This window comes from Nerophis ophidion, linkage group LG07, assembly GCF_033978795.1.
Source record: "Nerophis ophidion isolate RoL-2023_Sa linkage group LG07, RoL_Noph_v1.0, whole genome shotgun sequence".
Taxonomy (NCBI): domain Eukaryota; kingdom Metazoa; phylum Chordata; class Actinopteri; order Syngnathiformes; family Syngnathidae; genus Nerophis; species Nerophis ophidion.
This window is the reverse complement of record NC_084617.1, coordinates 11357201-11367624: the sequence shown is the minus strand read 5'-3', so window position 1 is coordinate 11367624 and position 10424 is coordinate 11357201. Positions and strand designations below refer to the sequence as shown.

Here is a 10424-nt window from a genome sequence, read left to right as displayed (position 1 = left end):
AATGTCTGTACGACAGAAACAAGCGGACTACGGTTGCATATTGGAGACGCCTAGGCGGTTGTCGGTGACGAGCAGAACAACAGATATTGTCATCGGACTCGTGAGTATCGACAGGAACAGTCTCGTCAGGCAGATTGAGCGGTATGTCAATCAGACTTGGGGGTGTCTCTGCCTGGCCAGATGGCTCTAGTTCATCCTCGGGTAGTTCATCATCCATTCCGGAGGTAGGTGAACTTCCACCGGATCCAAGTACTGGTTCAGGTTCCTCCAAAGGCAGAGAGACTTCAGGAGCGGCAGAGAGATCTCCATCAGGCAAGTGATGGGTAACAGGAGAGAAGGTAGATTCAGAGCTCACAGGACTACTGGCTGGAGGCACAGGACTGGGCCGCGTACACCGGGGCTCATGGATGGTTGCTGCAGGAGGAGGGACCACATCCTTCACTGTCGGCTGAATGTAAGGAACGTCTAACTCATCCTCCTCTCAAACCTACCATCTTGAAGACTACTGACCGAGCCCACATCATAGATTGGCTCAGGACTTTGTGGCCCACCACCTTCAGAGGAAAGGAGGGAAACGGCGTTCGCAAGTTTCACCCCGACCACTTTGATTGGTACGACCATCGTGGCAGACTCACCGGGGTTCATGGATGGTTGCTGCAGGAGGAGGGACCACATCCTTCACTGTCGGCTGAATGTAAGGAACGTCTAACTCATCCTCCTCTCAAACCTACCATCCAGAAGACCACTGACCGTGCCCACATCACAGAGTGGCTCAGGACTCTGTGGCCCACCACCTTCAAAGGAAAGTAGGGAAACGGCATTCGCAAGTTTCACCCCGACCACTTTGATTGGTACGACCATCGTGGCAGACTCATAGGCGTCATGGAGGACCTGCACCAATCGAACCTTTGTAACGGGAAGATGCTGCTGGGCTCCTTTTATGAAGAAACTTCTGTGGGTGGACCACAGCGCCACGATGGTTTACAACTTGCTCACGAGCTCTGTCAAAATCACCATCAACTACCGGGAGTCCATTTCCCACGCGGGGCAGTCCTTTATGGTGCCATGTGGCCACGCCTACAACCTCCACAACCTGGTAGCCATGCCTGCAGTCATCTTCACCAGAATGGGGGCAGAAACTCCAGACTGAGGAGATAATGAAGCAGCAGCAGTCCATCTTTAAACTACAAGGAGTTCCTGTGGAGGGACGACCGGGAACTATTGAGGACCCACAATGTCCCGCAAACTCAAGATCTGTGAAGTGTGCGAAGTTGAATCAGTCCACCCAAGCAAACCAAGTTCGTCTGCCCAAAGGACTGATTGTATCCAAATGTACTGCTCAAGTAAACGTCGTCGGTCAAGAATGTCAGTGTCTACTTGACACGGGATCCCAGGTGACAACTATTCCCGTATCTTTTTATAATGCACACCTCTCACACCAACCTGTAAAGCCACTTTGTGACCTACTGCAAGTAGAAGGAGCCGCCGGACAATCCATCCCATACCTCGGACTACATAGAAGTAACCGTCACTTTTCCAAGAGACTTTCTCGGCATTGACTTCAATGTGAACACCATAGCCGTGGTAGTCAGAAGTGTTCTTTCGTGAATGGGCGGAAGACTTCCCACCCCTCTGCCTGCTCTGTGTGGGTTTGGGTGACCCATACTGTGTGGAACCAGACTTGGCATCCATTAAGGACGTAAACTGCTTCTGAATGTCTGCTAGCTGCTTGGTGATAGTTGTCAGTTCACTCTCGCTCTTTTCTTCTGTAGCTGGGAAGGCATACTGGGCGTGAGAGGCAGCTTTGGCCTTAACTGAGCCGAGATGTTTCATTCGCTGTGCTTTAGCGGCTTCTCGATCTTCTCCAGTGCTTAACAGCAATAGAAATTCGGCAAAGGTTAGGTGGCGTTACTTTGAGTTGTTTCAGCTGCAATTGTGCAAGTAGTGAATCGTCCCAGCAGCCTCGGCAGAATTGGTTCAGCAGGAAGTGGTCGGTTTCTGCAACTGCAGCTCCTTCCCTCTTCACTGCCAGGTTTAGTACGACCTGCAGGCGTTGTAAGTAAATCGAGGGTTTCTCACCGGCGTCCTGAAAAGTATCCATAAATTTGGCATACAGTTCATCACCGTCCTGGACCGTCCCATAGGCGGAGTCGGGTATTAGCAGGTAAATCGCAGGAGGTGTTTCAGCTTGTAGATGCTTTACCATGTCGGCAGCCGGTGGCAGGAGACTCAAAGATTTTACGGGACTCCAAAACAGATGGATCTTTCAGGAGGAGATCTACCCCCGAACGCCATGTATCATAGTCTGATTCATGTTGGGGTCTGGGTGATCTCCCAGAAAACGCCCTGAGTCGGTGTGATGAGATTTGCATTGAAGTTTCATCGTTCTTGACTATGTGTTCCACAACATAGCGTTGGATTTCGGGTAGGTTCACATTAGGATGAGGTGCAGGTCCTGGTGTGTGCTGAGGTTGTGCGTCAAAGCGGAGATTTGGCTGTGCAGCTGGACTTTGGATCGGGGTCCTGGCTCTAAGATTCTCAGTGGGTGCCTGGGTTCCACCATCTTCCTCCGGAGGAACCTTCACCGCCCCAGCCATTGCGTCCAGCCCAGGGATAGATTGGCCAAGCAGAGAGACCACATTATTGAAAACCACAGCGTAATCTTTCCCTGTAATCCTAGCTAAATTGTGCAATTCAGCGAGGTAGGCTTCCGTTTGCTTTTTGCCCAACAAATCTGCACAAAATGCAGACAATTTTTGAATTTAACGCGGTTTATCGGATTCGCAAAAGCACGAATGTGGCAATGTTTTACGTAAGTCATCCATAGCTTTAGCGGAATCATATTCTACGATAAACACTTTACGGAGTGTGAAAGTAGATCGATCACAAAATTCAGTTTTTGCAATTTTGACAAAAACTCGAGGATTTCATTGGCAACTGCACCTTTTACAACATCTCTCACTATAACAGCGTTTGGTACCTCAATACCGAGTTCCTCCAATACTTCAATGTCCACAAAACGTTCAATATATGTGCACCAAAACAATAACAACCAGTTCTGTCCAAAAAAAACTTACTCCTGGCTAGTTTGCTACTTATGTAGCAGGTATTTCGGCTAGTATAGTAGTTCTCAATATTTGGGCTAATCAGATCTCTAGATTACGATTCGGAGAGAGTAGGGCAGACACAATTAAATACTTTAGTAGTTAGTGTCCGTCCTGAGATCGGTAGGTTGTTAGTTCAAACCCCGACCGAGTCATAACAAAGACTATAAAAATAGGTCACCCCTTACCTCCCTGCTTGCCACTCAGCATCGAGGGTTGGAATTGGGGGTTAAATCACCAAAAATCACCAAAAATTAGCTCACTGCTCCCCTCACCTCCCAGGGGGTGAACAAGGGGATAAGTCAAATGCAGAGGACAAATTTCACCACACCTAGTGTGTGTGTGACAATCATTGGTACTTTAACTTCTAACTTGAAGGACCGGAGGTCTCAAAAAGGTAACAAATACAAGTGTGTGTGTGTGTTCTTGTATTTCTACTCTTATTGAGACAAAGACAAGTAAAAGTACCTTCCATATGAGGACCGGTAATGTCAAAAAGGTAACAAAAAGAAAGATTGGGTGTGTGTTTTCTTGTATTTCTATCCCTCTTAAGAAGTCAACATGGCAAATTACTTTCCATGTGAGTACGGGAGGTCTCAAGAAGGTAACAAATACAAGTGTGTGTGTGTGTGTGTTCTTGTGTTTCAACCCTTCTTGAGACATCAAGGAAAAGTACCGTCCATACCCTGCGCGAAACCATTGATAGTATAGCACCGCTGAAGTTAAAAAAGGCTCCAAAAAGACGTACCCCATGGTTTACAGAAGAAACTAGAGCTCAGAAATTATTATGTAGAAATCTGGAACGCAAATGGCGCACGACTAAACTTGAGGTGCACCATCAAGCATGGAGTGATGGTTTAATAACTTATAAACGCATGCTTACTCAAATCTTATCCACCTTAAAACGATCCTAAATTTTTGTTTAGTACGGTAGCATCGCTAACCCAACAAGGGACTCCTTCCAGTAGCTCCACCCACTCACCAGACAACTTTATGAAATTCTTTAATATGAAAATTGAGCGTAGGGCGAGTTAGGACATAAATCATGCTCCCAATACGGAAAACCATTGCATCTAAAAGAGAATGTCTCATTAGCACCCCTGCTGGTGAATTCTGTCAAAATTAGGGTGGTCTCTAAAAGGAGGGATATTTCAAATTGACTGTGTTTCGTTTTTAAGTGCGTCAACATATGAAATAACAAGTGTGTGTAGTAAATTGAAATGCGCCCCCCAAAACTAATTTAAAAAAAGATAATGTATATAGACATAAAAGGAGGGATATTTCAAATGGACTGTGTGTCCTTTTTAAGTGCGTCAACATATGAAATAACAAGTGTGTGTAGTAAATTGAAATGCGCCCCCCAAAACTAATTTGAAAAAGATTATGTATATAGACATAAAAGGAGGGATATTTCAAATGGACTGTGTGTCCTTTTTAAGTGCGTCAACATATGAAATAACAAGTGTGTGTAGTAAATTGAAATGCGCCCCCCAAAACTAATTTAAAAAAAGATTATGTATATAGACATAAAAGGAGGGATATTTCAAATGGACTGTGTGTCGTTTTTTAAGTGCGTCAACATATGAAATAACAAGTGTGTGTAGTAAATTGAAATGCGCCCCCCAAAACTAATTTAAAAAAAGATTATGTATATGGACATAAAAGGAGGGATATTTCAAATGGACTGTGTGTCGTTTTTAAGTGCGTCAACATATGAAATAACAAGTGTGTGTAGTAAATTGAAATGCGCCCCCCAAAACTAATTTAAAAAAAGATAATGTATATAGACATAAAAGGAGGGATATTTCAAATGGACTGTGTGTCCTTTTTAAGTGCGTCAACATATGAAATAACAAGTGTGTGTAGTAAATTGAAATGCGCCCCCCCAAACTAATTTAAAAAAAGATTATAAATATGTATATAGACATACTCTAATAACAAAGTAAATAATTAAGATTAAAACAAATTAGAAACAAAAAAGTAAAAAACTAATTCTTACCTTTTTTATGTTTGCATTATATGTATATATTATTATTGTTGTAAATACAAATCTTTATGTATTTAGAACGGGTGGTCCTGAAGAGGTAGGCATTTTTCAGAGGTCTCAAGAAGGTCAGAAATACAAGAGTGTGTGTGTGTGTTGCTTTTCATTGTCAAAAGCAAGATATAGATAGTTGTACTATAAGCTATGAATGTATTGTGTGTGTGTGTGTGTGTGTGTGTCACACACTTTTAATCCCTGCCAGATGGAATATTGCAGTGTTAACATAATAAGAATCTAGTCCAGCACTATAAAAGCCATCATGTACATAGTGTAAGTTCTTCAATGGACTTCATGAAAATGACTCTTTTCTCCTAGTTTGAGGACAAAATGAACCTGTAACATTTTTACTTATTTGTAGTATGGCCTGGATTTATTCTAATCATTATTTTTGGATGATTTTGGAACTGATTTAGAGCAAACCGAGATGGGATTCAAATGTATTTTTTCCCCCCAACTGACTGCTAGGAACAGAGGAGGCACTGCCATGTTTGGAAATTGTTTTATGTACAAAAGAAACATTCTGTGACTATTCATTATTTTTGGGCAATAAAAGAAAAATTCACTCCAAAATCTTCTCATTTATTAGTCATTTCTGTTATGCTCAAAAGTGTCATCACCTGCAGTAATGTTTTTTGTACTGTGTATATGTATATATATGTATATATATATATATATATATATATATATATATATATATATATATATATATTTGTCAAAGTAAACCCTGTTTTTCATGGCAACAACACAAAACATCCAAAATTCTAAGGGGAATATTTGATATGCAGTAATTGGAGCCTTAAATGGGTCAATAATTCATACCATTAATTCATCATTTATTTGGAGCAATGACAGTTAAAGAAAACAAAAATAAACACGTAACATTCTTGGCGAACCAAAATGGCCCCACTCTTAAAAATGTTCAGTCATATTTTTTTTACTTTCAACATTTAAATTTCGAGGTCAACATCAGATCTTTGTCAATTATACTTTTTTTAATTAGTTTGTTTTAAATGTATTTGTTTTATATTTTTTTGCCAATGAAAGGTGGTGGGTTCTTCTGGCCGAGAGAGCTTCAGGAACCCGGTATACAGTTTGAATCAAGTCTTTTATTTTTCATAAACACCTGTCGGGTTCAAACACTGGTGACATCTATTAAACAGACAAGAAGCAAGGAATCATGCAGAGACCGAGTTCATTTTAGCTCATGAGGAGAACGCATGGAGCTGCACACTTAGTCACAGTCTCGCCCTACGCTCTAAGGTTCAGCTCCCGCGTCCCTCTATTTATTCAGGAGTTCCACGGTCAACATCACTGAGGCCGCCTCTAACAGGAGTGTCACATATATCATGCAAAGCAGGTCCAGGACGCACAATACGTGACGGAATGTGCTGGGGGCCTTGTGATTTTGCCTTGTCTCTGCTTCGTCTGCGTGCTGTCTTCTTTATCTGCGTTGAGGTCCTTGAAGTCCTTGGCTGTTAGCGGCCTATTAGAAAGATAACATCTGCGGCTGAGGCCACCCCTCAGACAATAAGTTTTTGTCCTTGCACAGATAGAAAAAGTATGGCTTAAGCACAATAGCTAATAACGATAGCAACAGACTTTAAGCATACTAAAGTTGTGTAATAATTTATATATATATATATATATATATATATATATATATATATATATATATATATATATATATATATATATATATTTATATATATATGATTATTTTAACAACACCCGGGGGTTGCTTGCTTTCCAGCAATGTTCGTCTCTGCGCGTGTGTCTCGATTTGGCTCCAACTCGAAGTGAAGTGAATTGTATTTATATAGCACTTTTCTCAAGTGACTCAAAGCGCTTTTTACATAGTGAAACCCAATATCTAAGTTACATTTAAACCAGTGTGGGTGGCACTGGGAGCTGGTGGGTAAAGTGTCTTGCCCAAGGACACAACGGGAGTGACTAGGAAGGCGGGAGTGGGAATCGAACCTGCAACCCTGAAGTTGCTGGCACGGCCCCTCTACCAACCGAGCTATGCCGCCCCAACGTCTCTCGTACCCGGCTGCTGTTAATAAGGACCACAGGTGATTATATAACTAATCCCAGCTGGGCAATCTACTCACCTGCCGCTGACTTCGAGGCCGGTCTTACACACTCCGCTCCGCGGCAGGCCCCGTAGACCACGCCCCTCCCCCCCTCCACGGCGCTGTACTAGTACAACCCATTTATTCATCGTTTAACTTCAGGTCTATTTTGTCGATTAGAAGTTTTTATCATTTGTAAAATGTTGATTTATTTTGTTTTTTATACGGCAAACACAAAACTTGCAATATTTTTCCCCCCAAAACATATTTTAAAGTGGAATATTTTTAAAGAATTGGGGCCTTGAATAGGATTTAATTTAGACTCATTATTATTTTTGGGCAGTTTTCAACAGCTTGCATGGCAACTTTATTACTAGAGTCAACTTTGCGACATTTTCTCGTTACATTTCGCCCATTTGCTCTTTTGTTCCGCTTCCATGTGTTGTTTTTTTTTTTTCAATAGTACTTTAAGACTGTTAAAAAAAAAAGTATGTGTAAATTGCACCCGAACCACAATTTGGACAAATTGAAAATAACAAAAACAAAATATATATATATTTTTATATATATGATTAACTTTTATTTAACTTGTAGCAAAAGTTAAAAAATTAAATAAAAATAAAAAAAGCAACCTAGTAGTTACACAATTAATACCATGCAGATCTCCATGGGAAAAAAATAAAATAAAATGTAATAAAATAAATAAATAAATAATATGTTGGCATATAAATGGCAACATCTACAAAGACACACAGTCAGCTGGGGGATTTTATTTGTCATTCTACTTTTTTTCCACACAAGAAAATCAAACACACGCTTGTTATTTTCATTATTAATCCCATTGCAGAAGTTTTTCCCCCACATGTCTTTTTATTTCTCACCAGTTGACTGAATAAAAGAAAAAAAAAAAATCCCCTTTCACGTTTCAATGTGCAGCAAAATAATAATTTATGACTGACAGGATTCCCACTCTTTGATTTTTTTCTTACACATTTTAAAAAGTTTTTATTTAATTTTTTTTATAAAAGTAAAGCAGCACTTGACGTTGAATAAGAGCAATAGAGACGAGTTCATTTGGTGTTTCGTCGCCTTATCTGCTTTTTGCTAATTAAATCCGTCATTTCAATTACTTGTGCTAAGTTAATGACTTGATAAAATTAAATGGGTACGACTTCTAAATCAATAAACAATGTATTAAAACAGATTGTCAATTTAAAAAAAAAAAAAGAGAAACATTAACCTTTCACTTCTGTCTCTATCAAATAAAAAAAGAATTTAAAAAAAAAGAAAAAAAAGAAGTGAAGTTCACTTTTACACCATAGGGTGTCGCTGTTGTCCACCTAGTACTGGCAACTGAAAAGTTAAAGGCCTACTGAAACCCACTACTACCCACCATGCAGTCTGATAGTTTATATATCAATGATGAAATATTAACATTGCAACACATGCCAATACGGCCTTTTTAGTTTACTAAATTGCAATTTTAAATTTCCCGCGAATTATCCTGCTGAAAACGTTGCGGTATGATGACATGCGCGTGACATTTTGGTGCAGCACCGATCCCAGCTATTAGTCGTCTGCTTTAATCGCATAATTCCACATTATTCTGGACACGTGTTGCTGAATCTTTTGCAATTTGTTCAATGAATAATGGAGACGTCAAAGAAGAAAGACGTAGGTGGGAAGCGGTGTATTGCGGCCGCCTTTAGCCAACACAAACACAGCCGGTGTTTCCTTGTTTACATTCCCGAAAGATGACGGTGAAGCTTTACAACGGAACAGAGCGGTCAAGCGAACATGGTTCCCTACCACATGGTGAGAAAATTGTGGTAATAATTCGACTCTTACCGTAGACATGAGCGGAGGGCTTGCGTCGTTCCTCATGCAGCTGCGGACTCTCTTGCCTCCTCCCACCGGCCGCCCCTGACCGTCGGATGCTTACACCGTGGAGGAGGGGGAAAAAAATATATATCAGCCCGGCTGCCTTGCCTCTAAGGGAAATGTGGCTTCCCTCAGAGACACTGGCGGTCGCCACACCCCTCCGACTTTCAGGTATGACCATATAATCTCACTAAAACACTAGTAACACAATTAGCAGATAAGGGATTTTCCAGAATTATCCTCGTAAATGTGTCTAATAACATCTGAATCGCTCCCACTGCCCTCGTCTTTTTTTTTTTCTAGTCCTTCACTCTCACTTTCCTCATCCACGAATCTTTCATCCCCGCTCAAATTAAAGGGGAAATCGTCGCTTTCTCGGTCTGAATCGCTCTAGCTGCTGGTGGCCATGATTATAAACAATGTTCAGATGTGAGGAGCTCCACAACCCGTGACGTCACGCGCACATCGTCTGCTACTTCCGGTACAGGCTAGGCTTTTTTTTATTAGCGACCAAAAGTTGCGAACTTTATCGTCGATGTTCTCTACTGAATCCTTTCAGTTACTCAAAGATCCTCTACGACAGGAGCGCTTTGCTTTTCCTGCAAAAACTCTTGTCAAAGATCCTCTATGCAACAAGATCTCCCTGCTGTTTTTATGGACCTACTGCAAAAAAAAAACAAAAAAAAACTACACACGAAAATACTCAATGACAGGAGTGCTCTGCTTTTTCTGGGATGACGCACATGTGGAGGTCATCCAGAAGTTTGAGGGTTCCTGGTACGAATCTCTGCTATTCTAGTCACTGCCGTTGTGTCCTTGAGCAAGACACTGGCACCCACACTTGTGTATGTATAAAGGTAAAAGAACAATAACATATCTGTAAAGTCGAACACTTATTAAAAGGACCAACTGCGAAAAAAACGCCAGTCAAGATCTGGAATATGACAGGAAAAGTCAAAGATCCTCTATATGACAAAAATCTGCTGTTTTGACCAATGTATAGTTCTCGTCAGAGATCCTGTATTCGACAAGAGTGTTCTACAGTTTCAAGAGGATTTAGTAAAAGATCCTGTATTTGACGAGAGCCCAGCTGATCCTCTATATAACTACAAAAAAAACTAAAAATAACTCAAAGATCCTCTATGGCAGGAGCGCTTTGCTTCTTCTGCAGAAGCTCTTGTCAAAGATTCTCTATGTAACACGATCTCACTGCTGTTTTTGGGGACTTACTGCAAAAAAGTTACTTAAAGATCCTCTATAACTGGAGCCTTCTGCTTTTTTATGCAAACACCCTAGTCAAAGATCCTCAATTGGACAGGAAAT

The 10424-nt window shown here is 41.0% G+C and overlaps 1 protein-coding gene across 3 annotated transcripts in view; it reads left to right on the top strand.

Moving 5' to 3' along the window:
* The window catches only part of stat3 (signal transducer and activator of transcription 3 (acute-phase response factor)), a 47239-nt gene extending 41521 nt beyond the window's left edge, over positions 1-5718 (top strand). For all 3 annotated transcript variants that reach the window (XM_061905346.1, XM_061905343.1, XM_061905345.1), the window contains one exon: positions 1-5718. This exon is cut by the window's left edge and continues 1515 nt beyond it. The gene's annotated coding sequence lies outside the window, so the exon portion shown is untranslated.
* Positions 5719-10424: the final 4706 nt, after the last annotated feature.